Raw genomic sequence first — 16954 nt, 5'->3', positions numbered from 1 at the left:
GGCCGGCTTCAATTCAGGCAATATGTGAGAGTGACTCGGGTTACACTCACAAACTTAGAGTGTATGAAGGGAAAAACTCCCAAATTGTCCCTCCAGAATGCCCCCTTCACTCAACATCAGTGGGAAAATTGTATGGGACCTTTTGCACCCTCTTTTTATATGTGGACAATTTATATTCCAGCATACCCCTCTTCATGTGCATGCCTGAGAAAAAAACAGTGGCCTGTGGAACCATATGCCGCAATCAAAAAGGCCTGACAAAGTCCATGGTCAACCAAAAATTAAAAGCTGGGGAAATCAGGGGACTTTGTAGTCAGGACTTGCTGCTTGTCAAAGTCTGTGACAAGAGAGATGTCCTAGTGTTAACATCCATTCACCCAGACAGCAGCAGCCACATTCCTGTACACAGGAGTAGTAGTACTGTCCGTAAGCCTGTGTGCATACAGGTCTACAATAAATATATATGTGGGGTGGACCTTGCAGACCAGATGCTGCAGCCCTACAATGCTGTCCAGAAATCCCGGATATGGTACAAAAAACTGGCCATTCACCTCATCCAAGTGTCCCTATATAAGTAATTTGTCATTTTTAGAAGGGCGAGGAACCAGGGATCCTATCTTGAATATCAAGAAAAGGTTATAAAAAATATCTTATATTTGGAGATCAGGCCCAGGGGAGGGGAGGGGTGGCATCATCAAGTCAAGCCAGCAGAATTGTCCCAGGACAACATTTCCCATCCGGAGTTCCCCTTACTGCCAAAAAAAGCCAACCCCAAAAGAGATGTTGCGTATGTTCTAAAAACAGAATATGGAGGGAGACCAGTTACCAATGCGACACCTGCCCAGAGAAACCAGGGCTCTGCATTAGGGAATGTTTCTTGGTGTACTATACATCCCTAAATTAATAATTTGATTTTCAATTTTTTTTTTAGCCCTTATGCACTTTCTGACATTTTCTTTACCATTTTATTGTACAAAACATAGATTTTTTTTAAACTTCACCTTTTATTACACTATAGCCCACATATAAATTGGAATACAAGAAAAGCTCCAAAATAAAAAATAATAATTCTCACTATATCCCTAGATGAATACCATTAGATCCCCCACCAAAAAAAATAAAAAATCTCACTATACCCCTAGATGAATACCATTAGGGAAATATTCCCCACCAAAAACAAAACATAATTCTCACTACACCCCTAGATAAATACCATTAGGGAAAGATCCCCCACCAAAAAAATTATTCTCACTATACCCCTAGATTAATACCTTGTCCTGTAAATGACATATTTGTGAAAAAAAGCCTACATTTTATTTATAACACTAACTTTGCATGAATTCCTGCAACAAAATGTGGCCTCAAACTACTCACTACACCCCTAGATGAATACCTTAGGGGTGTAGTTTTTAAAATGGGGTCACTTTTGGGGGTGTTACATCGTTTTGCCAACTCAAATATTTTGTAAAGAAGGAGTGGGGCCTATAAGTCATTCAAGCTAAAATTATGTCCTGAAAACCATAAAGGGGTTCCTGACATTTTGGGCCCCACTATGTGGCCAGGCAAGGGATTACATCTTAAGTGGGGGTATATTAAAACAGTAGAAGCAGCGCAATAAATGTTAGGGTGCATTTTCTCAGTTTCATGTACTGTGTACGAAAAATATGTCCTATAAATGACACATTTGTGGAAAAAAAAATAAATCTAAATTGTATTTTTTACACCGTCTTTGCATTAAATTCAGAAAAAGAACTGTGGTGTCAAAATACTCACTACACCGCTAGATAAATACTTTAAGAAGTCTAGTTTTCTAAATGGGGTAATTTATGGGGAGTTTCTATTGTTCTGGCAGCTCAATGCCTCTCCAAATGTGCAGTGGGGCCTAAAACATTTTTAAGCAAAATATGTATCTTGAGAGCGAAAGGATGCTCCCTTCCTTTTGGGCCCTGCCATGTGTCCAGGCCGCGCATTACTGCCACAATGGGGATATTTTTGAACACAGGAGAAACAGTGTGATACATTTTTTTGGTGTGTTTTTTCATTCTCATGTTCGCTTTACAAAGAAATCTTCCTTTAAAATTATTCATTTGTGAAAAAATCTAAACTTAATTTTTTTACACCTGCTTAGTAAAAAACAATGGGGTCAAAATACTTACAACACCCCTTAATAAATAACTTAAGGGGTGTAGTTTTCAAAATAGGTTCATTTATGGGGGTTTCCATGATTCTGACACCTATGAGCCTCTGAAAACTTGGCTTGGTGTAGGAAAACAAAATGTTCTTCAAAATTTATAAAAAAAAAAAAACGTATTCAATTTGTAAGTCTTCTAAATTGCTAAAAAATTGTTTTTTTGTTTGTTTTTTTCAAAAGTGCTGCGATGGAAATTTTTTATAATAAAAAAATTGTACAGTATGTATTGCATCAAGATTCTGAAGTATGAAAGGACTGGTTAAAACTTAAGGAGAGAATTTGTCCTGGATGTCTTACAGAACATTTCTTGATAAATTTACAACAGGGGGGAATGTTAGGAAAGTTTTATTCTAAATTTATTATTACTTCATGTAATGGAAATTAAATGTGCACTGAGCTATGCAAGCCTCTCAGAAAATGCTTTAGCTGACAAAGTGTTAATTATGCTTTACTTTTAAGAAAACTCATATCAAGTGTGCATGGGCAGTTGAATTTCTCAATAAAGAGATTGGAATCTCCAGAGGAAGTTCAACTGTGGCCTAGTTTAATTCTGAAGTGTTAAATATGCTATATGAAGCAAAACCGCATTAGAACTAGTTCAGACTGGCTTTACCGCATCCTATAATATGTATAAAAACTACGTTACTCAGTGAAGTGACTAGACAACTGCTGATCTACTGCTATTTGTCTCCTTGTCGACAAGAATAAAAGCAGCGCTTTTCAACTTATTCAGATGTCTCCTTGAACCTCTTTTAATAAGAATAGAAAATGATCCTGTCATGTATGTACATATGTGACATATTGCAGTTCAAACTAGGGAAAAATTAGATTTTTACATAATGTCATCAATTTTTTTATTTTTTTATTAATTTACGCAATTCGTATCAGTCTACTTTTAACACTAAAATAAAGTACATGTGATGAAAAAACAATCTCAGAATTACTTGGATATACAAAACTATTGCAGAGTTATTCTCTGATAAAGTCAGACATACCAGATTTTTAAAATCTGGCTTGGTCATTAAGTGACAAACATGCCCGGTCATTAAGGGGTTAATACTACCTCTGTCCATAAGTCCTATTTAAACATATGGACATTTTACAGGGTTCCCTGCTCAGAATCCAAAATCCAGAGAACTGCTGGAAAAAGCAGCTTTCTCTCTGGAGGAATAGGTGCCATGTAATAACACATTGCTGCAGAAATGTGCATCGTGTAGATCAGAATGGTGCTCCTCTGTACCCTTTGTGTGCTCCAGTACTCTCTCCCAAGAGCAATGCTTCTATGGGAGAGTATGTTCTGTGGGCAGTATGTAATGGAGGATGGTGTGATTTTACTTTATTTAATTTTTCTGTGAAAAGCAAGATCGGTTGTATCCAGAAGATGGACTTGCTGCTTCCACTATAAACCAATTTAAAAATTCTACTCCATCACTATAATAAAGACACAGACAATATTGAACTTTAAAGAGACTCTGTCACCACATTATAAGTGCCCTATCTCCTATATAAGGAGATGGGCGCTGTAATGTAGGTGACAGTAATGCTTTTTATTTAAAAAAACGATCTTTTTTCACAATGTTAGGAGCGATTTTGGTTTATGCTAATGAGCTTTCTTAATGCCCAAGTGGGCGTACTTTTACTTTCGACCAAGTGGGCGTTGTACAGAGGAGTGTATGATGCTGACCAATCTGCATCATGCACTCCTCTCCATTCATTTACACTGCACTAGTGATATAGTTATATCACTATGTGCAGCTACATACACAAGCCCTAACATTACTACAGTGTCCTGATAATGAATACACATGACCATCCAGCCTGGACGTCATGTGTACTCAGAATCCTGACACTTCTGACTCTTTTTTTTGTGAGATTCTGGCAAGTGAAACCAAATCTCGTTTAGCTCCGTGATCTAGCGAGATTTCGTATCCGTTGCTGGAATCTCACAAAAAAGAGTCAGAAGTGTCAGGATTCTGAGTACACATGACGTCCAGGCTGGATTTCATGTGTATTCATTATCAGGACACTGTAGTAATGTTAGGGCTTGTGTATGTAGCTGCACATAGTGATATAACTATATCGCTAGTGCAGTGTAAATGAATGGAGAGGAGTGCATGATGCCGATTGGTCAGCGTCATGCACTCCTCTGTACAACGCCCACTTGGTCGAAAGTAAAAGTACGCCCACTTGGGCATTAAGAAAGCTCATTAGCATAAACCAAAATCGCTCCTAACGTTGTGAAAAAAGATCGGTTTTTTAAATAAAAAGCATTACTGTCACCTACATTACAGCGCCAATCTCCTTATGTAGGAGATAGGACACTTATAATGTGGTGACAGAGTCTCTTTAAATGCGTGGGTGTAGGTCACAGCTTTTATTTCACATTGGAGGTCCTTGCGATTTATGTAATAATGCTGATGGAAGCGGTCACCAGAATGCCAAACACCGCTCCTGCTGCAGGCATTGCCTTGTTGGTGCGCCTTGGTGCCTCTTTGGATACTTCCTTTGTCTACTGCAAGGTCCTCCCAGGCGCCAGCTGTGACTACTGAAACATATGGAAAAATACATCACAACAAATACAAAGAAAAACAACAAATTGAAAAATTAGGGAGGGAGGGAGGGAAGCTGCAGTGTTCTTTGCATTGGGAGTATGGTCAAAAAGGAAGAACCACCTCCCTGACACCCCTTATATAATCCTAAAAGCCCTCCCTAACACCTGACTGCATTGACGCCCTCCTGTTGTTGCTGGTCCTGGTGACCTTAACCCCTTCAGGACTGAGCCTGTTTTGGCCTTGAGGACGAAGCCGATTTTTTCAAATCTGACATGTGTTACCTTATGTAGTAATAACTTGGGAATGCTTTTACCTATCCAAGTGATTCTGAGACTGTTTTCTCGTGACATATTGTACTTTATGTTAGTAAAAACAAATTTGGTTGATAAATTCAATATTTATGTGTGAAAAACACCAAAATGTAGAGAAAATGTGCAAAAATTAGCATTTTTCTAAATTTAAATGTATCTGCTTGTAAGACAGACAGTAATATCACACAAAATACTTACTATTTTATATATCCCATATGTGTACTTTATGTTTGCATAATTTTTTGAACATTATTTTATTGATGGTGGCTTTGATGGTCTTATATCTTAAAAAGTCCCCATAAATAACCCCATTTTGAAAACGGCACCCCTCAAAGTATCCAAAACAGCATTCAGAAAGTGTTTTAATCCTTTAGCCATTTTTCAGGAATTAAAGCAAAGTAGAGGTGAAATGTACAAATTAATTTTATTTTTGCTAAAATTATTTGTAATACAGTTTTTTTCTGTAACACAGAAGGTTTTACACAAGAATGTAACTCAATATTTATTGCCCAGATTGTGCAGTTTTTAGAAATATCCAACATGTGTCCTTAGTGTCCTACTGGACTGAAACACAGGCCTCAGAAGCAAAGGAGCACATAGTGGATTTTGGGGCCTCTTTTTTTAGTTTTTATATATTTTAGGAACCATGTCAGGTTTGAAGAGGTCTTGTGGTGCCAAAACAGTAAAAACCCCTGAAAAGTGGCCCCATTTTGGAAACTACACCCCTCAATGAATTTATCTAGGGGTATAGTTAGCATTTTGACTCCACAGTTTGACCCCAATGTATTTGAATTAGTCTGTGGAGATGAAAATATACATGTTTTCTGAAAAAACTTATACATTTAAAATTTTTACAAGGAACAAAGGAGAAAAAACACCCCAGCATTTGTAAAACAATTTCTCCCAATTAGGGCAATACCCCATACGTGGTAATAAACTGCTGTTTGGACCCACGGCAGGGCTCAGAAGCGACATTTGGGTTTTGGAGCGCTGATTTTGCTGGAATAGTTTTCAGTGCCATGTCTCATTTGCAATGAATTGGAGAGACCAAAACAGTGGAAACCCCCCAGAAGTGACCCCATTTGGGAAACTACACCACTTAAGGAATCTATCTAGGGGTATAGTAAGCATTTAGACCCAACAGGTCTTTTGCAGAATTTATAAGAATTAGGCCGTGAAAATGAATATCCACATTATTTCCACTAAAATGTTGAATTTTTTCATTTTCACAAAGAATAAAGGTGGAAAAAGCACCCCAACATTTGTAAAGCAATTTCACCTGAGTACGACTATACCCCATATGTGGTCATAAATGTTTTTTATTAGAAATGAATGAACTCTTTCTGGACTGATCTATTTTTTGCTTTGTTATTTTAGTTTTTCACTTCCCACCTTCCAAGAACCATAACTTTTTTATTTTTCCATCAATAGTGCAGTGTGAGGGCTTTTTTTCTAGCGAGAGGAGTTGTAGTTTCTATGGACACCATTTAAAGTACCATTTAATGTACTGGGAAACTTAAAATAAAATTCTTTGCAGGCTGAAATTGGAAAAAACTGCGATTCCTCTATTGTTTAGTTGTGAGGACTATCCCTACGTGCAACCGAAGTGCTCCGAAGCGGGAGAACTCCACACCGGCCCTCCGGCCCTAAGGTACCTTCTCACCGGCCACAAGCTCTTACATAAAGGAGCTCCTTGGCCTGATCCACACAGCTCGACGGACGCTGTGGTCGCCATCTTGGCCGAGTTGCGGCCTAGCACCAACATAAGTGCAGCAGCTGTGATTCTGGGAGCCTCCTAGCCCGCAGCTCTCCCTGCACTGAGGACCAGCTAGCAGGGACCGTGGAGCCTCCAAAGATGATAGTGCCCCTTAGAAAAGCCCTGATTAGGCGTGGCTAGCGGCATCGGCTGGTAGCCGTACTGAAGTTGTACCTTTGGCGGAATATATGGACTTGATCCCCCACAAGGATTCCTTTGCTTCCTTTATCATGCTGGATGAATAGACTCAGATAAGACGACTTTCACTCCGTTACGACATTTTCTTCCATCTTTGGATTGTGTTTTTCGCAGTTAATCTAACTATGGACCTAAGTGATTTGTGTTGCTTAATCATAATTGTGTCATTATGGGATATTTTTCTTTCTCTTAGGGTTTAATAGCTTAGGCCAGTCTAACCAAAAGTCAGGGTCAATAGAAGTAGCTGGCCTACTTACATAAATTCGTATGCACGGTTCAACAACAATAGTCTTTGGAGTTGAGAATTATTTGAGTGGCATAGCTCCCTACTCAAATGATTAGATATTATATTAACCCTTTCCCAGCTCCACATGTATGAAATGGCTTATTGAGCTCCAGGGATAGACTTATTTTCAGGTAGAAGATAAAGTGATAGCGGATGCTAATCACTTGGAGCTACAAGCCCAAGTCTGGGAATTAGACAAGTTCAATTGGTAATCTGTGGTTTACTTAAATAATATTGATTGTTATTATGGTAACATCTGAGATTGTATTTCATATTCTCTCTAATTGCCTAATACTCAAGTCTACATCTAACTTTTACAGATGTTTCACACGGTTATACCATTGACCGCCTCTAATGTTTTTTCTACAAATACAAGTTCACCCCTAACATACATTCCTTTTTCCTCCTCCTCCTCCTCTTCCTCTATACTCTCCCCAACTATACCCCTCACTCTCCCACCCGAGGTACAAGCTTCACAGTTTTAACTCTCACGACACAACTATGGCTGACCACTTACCCACCTGGTCCTGGATCACATATAATGTTAGAGGTCTTAATTCCCCGGTTAAATGGATGCAAATACTCCCCTCCCTGGAAAAAGTAAATGTGGATATAGTACTGTTGCAAGAAACACATTTTTTGGCAAATAAAGCCCCTAAATTCGCTAATTCGTTTTATAGTCAGTGGTACCACTCTTTCTCTTCAAAAAAAAATAGCTCTAACAAAACATGTCCCCTTCATACTGCAGGATTCCCTAAAAGATGAAGAGGAGCGCTACTTATTTACAAAAGGAATGTTAGCAGGTTCCTTAACCACCATGGGGAATATATACGTGCCAAATGTACATCAATCCTCTTGGATTCCATTAACTCTAGACAATGTTAGAACGCTTATTGAAGACACTCTCATTTTAGGAGGGGATTTGAACGTTTCACTAGAACCAAGTATAGATACCTCCGCAAGAAAATCAATACACCCTAGAAAACCTCTATCTCATATCAAGAAAGCGCTCCAATCCTACACGTTAGTTGACACATGGAGACATATGCACCCGTCTTCTAGAGATTACACCCATTTCTCCTCTCCGCATAACTCGTATCACAGATTACCTTTTCCTACCTCTATCTTCATTATCTTGCATTACTGAGTCACGTATACTAACATTAGTAACATCAGTACACTAACACCACTGGCGTAGCTATAGGGGTCGCAGCGGTTGCAATTGCGACCGGGCCCCGAAGCCACTATATTACTATAGTAACTCGGGCCGCGGGCCCCTGTTACTATAGTAACATACATTACTTACCTTCCTGGTTCCGGATCGCAGCGGAGGTCATGACGTCAAGCGCTGTGCGCAGCGCATGACATCACAGCGCTATGCGCCGCGCACAGCATCGAGAACTCCCACCGCGGCCGAAGAGGAAGGTAAGATAGCCCTGACTGGCGGGGTCCGACTACTGGGACCCGCCAATCAGCTGTTTTGAAGGGGCCGCAGGACTCGTACGAGAGCTGCTCCCCTTCATTCCTGTCACTTCATTCCGGTCACACTGTGAATCCGTGTCGGCGATTCACAGTGTGAGCAAGTAGTGAAATGAAGGGGAAGCAGCTCTCGTACGAGTGCTGCGGCCCCTTCAAAACTGCTGATTTGTGGGTCCCGAGAGACACATAAGCTATTGATGGCCTATCCTGAGGATAGGCCATCAATGTTTAGGGACTGCACAACCCCTAAGCCTACGATGTATCAGGCTTAGGGGGCCCATGAGACAGGATCACAGATTGTATGATCCTGTCTGCTGGGCCCTGTATCTAAGCCAATCACATGGTAGGCTTAGATACATGGCCCATGTGTGATCCTGTCTGCTGGGCCCTGTATCTAAGCCAATCACATGGTAGGCTTAGATACATGGCCCATGCGTGATCCTGTCTGCTGGGCCCTGTATCTAAGCCTACCACACTGTAGGTTTAGATACAGGGCCCCAGCACACAGTAATCTTATGCTGTATAAGATTACTGTCTGCTGGACCCTGTATCTAAGCCTACATTGTGGTAGGCTTAGATACAGGGTCCCACAGACAGTATCACACATAGGCCCTGTATCTAAGCCTAACACGTGTTACTAATCATTTTTTGTGTGTTTTCTTACAGGTTTGGTCGTTGGACTACGTCGGATTCCAGGACTACTTCGATGACAGCTTTTTTTTTATTATCAATAAAATGGTTAATGAGGGCTGTGTGTTTTTTTTTTTATTTCAATAAAATATTTTTTCTATGTCTGTGTTTTTTTTTAAACTATATTACTACCGCCTTAGTAATGGCCGCCGGCTGATTGACAGCATCCATTGCTAAGGCGGGGCTTAGTGTTAGCCGGTGCAGAGGCGAACACTAACCCCCTTTATTACCCCGGTACCCACCGCCACCAGGGGTGCTGGGAAGAGCCGGGTACCATCCAGTACTCGACCATCTGTAGTGATGGTCGGCCACTGGGGTGGCTGCAGGCTGGTATTATCAGGAGGGGAAAGGCCAAAAACAGTGGCCCTTCCCACCCTTGTGATGCTAGGCTGCTGCTGCTTTATTGTATCTGGCTGGTTATGAAAAATGGGGGGGACCCCACGACATTTAAAAAAAATTAAAAAAAAATTGGAAAAAACGATGTCGGGTCCCCCCCAATTTTCATAACCAGCCAGATGCAACACAGCAGCAGCAGGCAGCATTACAAGGGTGGGAAGGGCCACTGTTTTTGGCCTTCCCCCCAGCCTAATACTACCAGCCTGCGGCCGCCCCGGTGCCTGCCCGTCACTACAGATGGTCGGGTACTGGTTCGTACCCGGCTCTTCCCAGTACTCCTTGTGGCGGTGGGTACCGGGGTGATAATGGGGGTTAGTGTTGGCCTCTGCACCTGCTAACCTTAAGCCCCGCCTTAGTAATGGAGGTTGTCAATCAGCCAGCGGCCATTACTAAGGCAGTGATAATAAAGTTTAAAAAGATACAAGCACATAGAAAAAATATTTTATTGAAATAAAAAAACAGAACCCTCATTAACCATTTTATTGAGAATAAAAAAACGTCGTCATTGAAGTCCTCGAATCCGAAGTCCAACAACTGAACCTGTAAAAAAACACAAACACACAAAAATAATCAGTAACACATAAAGAAGCAAAATTATTATTCTTACCTATCCTGGGTCCAGCGCTGGAGCCGCAATGTCAGCGAGCTGGGCCCTGTATCTAATCCAATCATGTGTGATACTGTCTGCTGAGCTGTGTATCTAATCCAATCATGTGTGATACTGTCTGCTGGGCCCTGTATCTAATCGTATCTTGTGTGATACTGTCTGCTGGGCCCTATATCTAATCCGATCATGTGTGATACTGTCTGCTGAGCCACTGTATCTAATCCTATCATGTGTGATACTGCCTTCTGAGCCACTGTATCTAATCCTATCATGTGTGGTACTGTCTGCTGAGCCACTGTATCTAATCCTATCATGTGTGATACTGTCTGCTGGGCCACTGTATCTAATCCCATCATGTGTGATACTGCCTTCTGAGCCACTGTATCTAATCCTATCATGTGTGATACTGTCTGCTGAGCCACTGTATCTAATCCTATCCATAGTTTATAGGGTCGTAGTGCTATAGATATGCTGTCTCATATACACACTTTTTTTTGGGCGGACACATATGTATTGGGGCTATTTCCCCTGACATTTTAAGCCCTGAGGGTATGTTCACACGGCAGCGTCTGTTACGGCTGAAATTACGGTGCTGTTTTCAGGAGAAAACAGCACCGTAATGGCATGTGCAGGCGTCTTTCGCTGCGTCCATTACGGACGTAATTGGAGCTGTTTTTCTATGGAGTCCATGGAAAACGGCTCCATTTACACCTGAAGAAGTGACAGGCACTTCTTTGACGCTGGCGTCTTTTTTACGCGCCGCCTTTTGACTGCGGCGCGTAAAAAAAAATGACCGTCGGCACAGAACATCGTAAGACCCATTCAAATGAATGGGCAGATGTTTGCCAACGCTTTTGAGCCGCATTTTCGGACGTAATTCAAAGCTAAAACGCCCGAATTACATCCGTAAATAGAGTGTGTGAACCCAGCCTTAGTGACGCCCCTGGCTGCTAGTGCTGCATTGTTGGGTCACTTAGGAGACCCAGCGATGCAGCTGAAAGCTGCGGACCGTCGGCCATGAGAAGTTTGCGGGGGGGGGGGGGGGGGGCCCCAGTAAGAAGTTTTGCATCTGGGCCCATGAGCCTTTAGCTACGCCCCTGACTCAGACCACTCCCCAGTATCGCTTAGGTCAACACTAGTGGCCCAGCCTGAGCAATTTAAAATGTGGAGGTTAAAACGAAAGTCTACTTTCTTCCCCTGATGTTAGGGAACGTATTTCTAAAACACTTACAGATTACTTCCAGACCAACACTTTAGCTGAGAGCTCTATTCCAATGATATGGGAGGCCCACAAGGCAGTAGATAGGGAAGAGATTATAACTATTAGCTCATAGCTCAATAAATCCAGGAAGCGTCAAATCTCAGACCTTTATGAGGCAATATCTGTACTTGAACGCTCACATGAATCACATCAAACCACTGACATACTAAGTGCCTTGATGGCAAAACGGCAAACACTAAAAGACATTCTGAATACACAGTGGACTAGAGTATATTTGACTTGGAAGAACCAATTTTTTATACATGGGAGATAAAAAGTTTCCAAATTAACGATATCTCTGATAAAAAAAAAGGAGGAAATCCAGATCTTATATTCATACTCTTAAGTTTCCTAACGGAGATAAAACACGAGATGTGGAAAAAATCTCTAAGGAGTTTAAAAAATACTACACCTCACTCTACCAATTACGTTCCTTAAAACCCTCTGAGGAGAGAGCACAATGGCGTCACAACATTAACTCATTTCTGTCACACCTTCACCTGCCCCAGTTATCCCAAGAAACAGCAGAATACTTTAACCGATCCTTTCTCTGTCCAGGAGCTTCAGTTTGTCCTGTTGAAGAGCCCAACTAGGAAAAACCCGGGTCCTGACGGCCTCTCTGTTCAATATTCTAAGACATTCTGTGAGGAGTTACAACCCCACATGCTTGCATTGTGCAATGCTATTCTGTCAGGCACCCCATTACCTAAACAATCACTAGAGGCGCAAATTACGCTCCTACATAAAGAAGGCAAAGACCCGGAGTACTGTGGCAATCATAGACCTATTTCACTACTTAACACTGATCTAATAATTTTTGCTAAGCTCCTAGCTCTACATCTGGGTCCATTGATGCCAAAACTGATTATGCCCGAGCAGGTGAGTTTGTACAGGGTAGGGAAGATGTCTTATGCATCTGATGCAGCTAGCTAAAGAGAAACGTCTCCCTCTGGCCTTCCTGAGCACGGACGCTGATAAGGTCTTCGACGGGGTAGACTGGATCTTTATGGATCTGCTTCAACCTGCCTACTCCTTTTATATCTTCCATACTTCAGATGTACAATCATCCAACAGCGAGACTTCGAATCAATGGCACCCTTTCTGCACACTTTCACATCCAAAACGGCACCAGGCAGGGTTGTCCTCTGTCACCTCTCCCATTTGTGTTGGTTATGGAAACGCTCATACAGAAAATACAACAACATCCCAACATTGGGGGGAATAAAAGTATAAAATACGCAACACATAACGGCCTCGTTTGCAGATGATCTCCTAATAATAATGACAAACCCCTCCGTAGAACTTCCCTTAATCCAAAAAGATTTTGAAGAATTTGGTTCCTTATCAAACTTTAAAATAAACTCTAACAAATCGCAAATTTTAGGCCTGAATATTCCACACTCCCTCATTAAACATCTAGAGTCCCAATTCTCTTTCAAATGGCCCCCTTAACATATTAGGTACCTAGGAGTAAAGCTTTGTAAGAAATGGCCAGATCATTTCCTTTTTAATTAAACGCCACTACTCCAAACTGCAAAGGACATTGTTGACTCTTGGATAGCTCCATTCATTTCTTGGATAGGCCGTAAAAATTTAGTCAAGGGCATAGTCTTACCCAAATTTACCTACTTATTTCAGATGTTACCAATTCTCATCCCTCTCACCTTCTTTGCAAAACTAAAATCCAATCTCTTTCATTATATCTGGAACAACAAACATCCAAAAATTTGTTCCGCTACACCCTCTCTCCCTAAATCATTAGGAGGAATAGGCGCCCCAGGCTTTGAAATTTATTATTATGTTGCGGTTTTAACTAGAGTGATACATTGGTTCCGAAAGCTGGAACATAAACTCTGGGTTTCTGTTGAGGAGGAATTAGCTCCATTCCCACTGAGAGCAATATTTGCTGCTCACTCCCCTAGCTTGAATAAATTTACTTTCAAGAATGTCCCAAAAAAAAAACTGCAAACAAATTCTGGTTGCTGTATGGAAATGCTTTAGTCCCCACACCCTCACCACTGGCTCAGGTGTCTGACCTTATTGACCTATACCGAGATGGACGACTAGGGCAGCATTCAAGCAACCCAGTCATAAAAATACAGTTTTAAGGGATGGCATTCTGATCTCTTATTCAGAATGGAAGGACGATCCTCACCGAACAACACTTCACTATGCCTCCCTAAAAAAGCAGACATTCCTTATATTTCAAAAGGCAACTTGCACAGACCTCTCCCTGAACTGGAGACTATATTGACACAAATTAAATATCCTGATAAGGTCTTCTCGTCTCTGTATCGGTGCCTCATCTCCAGAGAGGTTCCTTTGAAGAGATCCTACATTTCAGTTGGGAAAAAGATTTAGAGATATCATTGTCCTCGACAGACACCAAAAAGATATATCAACGTTCTCACGGTCCCTCTCATTGCATTATACTCCAGGAAAACTCCTATAAAATAATATCCAGGTGGTATATCACTCCTGACAAAACTCACCTATGGTATCCCTCGATACCTGACACTTGTTGGAGATGTGGCACGGATACAGGTTCATATCTCCATATCTGGTGGTCGTGTCCTCTGTTGGGTAGTTACTAGGATTCCGTTATATCTATCATTAAAGAAATATGCAATAGCTCACATCCGATTACTCCCACTTCCATTCTCCTGAACCTACCAATAAAAGTGTATAACTCTGAAATCAACTACTTCATTTCGTTCCTTTTAGCCGGAGCCAAAATACTAATTCCACCTCTCTGGAGATCTTCGAGAATCCTATCAGTGCCTCAGTAGCTGCATAAAGTAGATCAAATATACCACATAGAAAAGATAGCAGCTACGGAATCCGAGTAGCTACCGAACAACGGGTCTCTAGTGTTCTTTTAGATTACACGATTCACTACGGTCATAGAACATTGGTACACGATATCAAGTACCTCATCTCCCATCCTTAGTTTTTTTCCTTCCCCTTCACCCCTACCTCCTCAAATAACCTTAACCTTTCTATTCTAATGCATTGATTTTCTCATGACAATCGCTACATATTTGGAATTGTATAGTCCACTTTGTGATAGATTCTCTTCAATGTATACGAAAACAGTCAATAGCTGTTCAAATGTTTTTCTTCTTTATTCTTCAAACTAAAAAAAATTGAAGGACGTAATAGTATATTGCAATAGTTGACTTTTACGGACGCAGCGATACCAATTATTTTTTTTTTCATTTTTTACATTACTTCAATGTAAGGGTTTTCTTTTGGACTTTAAATATTATATTTTTTTCACTAATAATAAATTTACTTTTTTTTACACATTTTATTAGTCCCCCTAGGGGACTTGAACCAGCGATCACTAGATAGCTGGTACAATACACAGCAATGCTAATGTATTGCAGTATATTGTCATTTTTACAGGCTCCTGTAACAGCGCGATTGCTGTTCCTGTCCGTTAGTCCCAGGTGTCAGCTGTAATACACAGCTGACACCTACAGCATATGGCACGGGCTCCATACATCACCCCCCACACCATGACATGCTATTAAGTCGTGGTGCGCGAAGGGGTTAATGCAAGGCGGATGGTGCGGAGTGAAAATTAACATTTTCCACTGATATGCCATTTTAGTGCATAATATGTTGTGCCCAGTTTGTGCCACTGAAGGCAAATACCTCATAAAATATTAACCGGGTTCTCCCAGGTATGGCGATGCCATATCTGTGAACGTAAACTGCTGTTTGGGCATGCTGTAGGGCTCAGAAGGGAGGGAGCGCCATTTGGCTATTGGAACGCAGATTTAGCTTGGTAGTAGTTCTGTATGGAGTTTTACTGGTATTTCAGTTTATAATGTGGGGGCATATGTAGTCTGTACGGAGTACATCACGGCATAATAAGAGGGTATAATAATGGGGTAAATAAATAATAATCCGCAGATGTGTGGCCAGTGTCGCACTGATAAATGGTGCCAGAGGTTATCCTATTTTGGAACACTCTGCACATTTTGCAGCGCCATAGTCTGAAAGCCAGAACATTTTTATTTTTTCTCCAATGGAGCTGTGTGAGGGCTTATTTTTTGCGAGACAATCTGTGGTTTTCATTGGTACCATCTTGGGGTACATGCGTTTTTTTTATCACTTCTTATTCCATTTTTTGGCAAGAAATGTGACCAAAAACCATCAATTCTGACAATGTTTTCTATTCTTTTTTTTTTTACGGCGTTCACCGCGGGTTATAAATGACATTTTTTCTTTATTCTGTGGGTCGATACGATTACAGAAATACCATATGTATATAGCTTTTTCAAGTTTTGCAGCGTTTGCCCAATAAAATCACTTTTTTTATAAAATATTCTGAGAGCCATAACTTATTTGTTTATCAGTCAAAAAAGCTGTGTAAGGGCTGTTTTTTGAGGGATGGGTTGTAGTTTTCATTGGTAGTATTTTGGGTTACATGCAACTGTTTGTTCACTTTTTATTGTATATTTTGGGAGGGGTAGTGACCAAATAATAGTGATTCTGGCATTGTTTTTACTATATTTTTTTGCGGTGTTCACCGTGCGGGAAAAATAATAATAGTTTTATAGTTTGGGTCGTTACGAACACGGTGATACCAAATATGTGTACTTTTTTTTAAGGTGTTCATTTTTTTCCTATAATAAAAGCCTTATAGGAAAAAAAGCATTTTTTGTTTATGTAACTTATAACTTTTATATTTAAACTTTTATAAAACATTTTTTTTAAACTTATTTATACTTTTTTTTGTCCCACTAGGGGACTTGAAGACTTGCAACACTGATCCTAGTGACAGTCACTCTGACAGGAAGCCTATGAGGACCGGACTCCCGCTGGTCCTCATAGGCTTCTGTACATGGCAGCCCGGGGGGGTCTTTGCCATGGCAACCATCACCAGCCCACGTGATTTCATGTGGGGGCTGCCGATCTGCTCTTTACTCCTTAAACGCATCTAAGGGTTTAACTACCGAAATCAGCGGCGATGGGCCGCTGATCGGCAACAGGGAATGCAGGGCAGACACCCCACACAGTTAACCGCTGCTGCGGTGTAGTGCCGTGCAGCGATTAACTGTCAAAGTACGGACATAACTGCACGTCAAGGTGCGCAAGGCTACTGCTCACCTTGACGTGCAGTTACGTCAAGTTGCGGGAAGGGGTTAAAAGAGACCCACCAGTTAAAGCCACATGTAGCTTAATCAGATACAGTGACTGCAGACTGGCAGTACCC

Source organism: Rhinoderma darwinii, chromosome 1 (genome assembly GCF_050947455.1).
Source record: "Rhinoderma darwinii isolate aRhiDar2 chromosome 1, aRhiDar2.hap1, whole genome shotgun sequence".
NCBI lineage: Eukaryota > Metazoa > Chordata > Amphibia > Anura > Rhinodermatidae > Rhinoderma > Rhinoderma darwinii.
The sequence above is the reverse complement of the archived record's forward strand: the minus strand, read 5'-3'. Positions refer to the sequence as shown.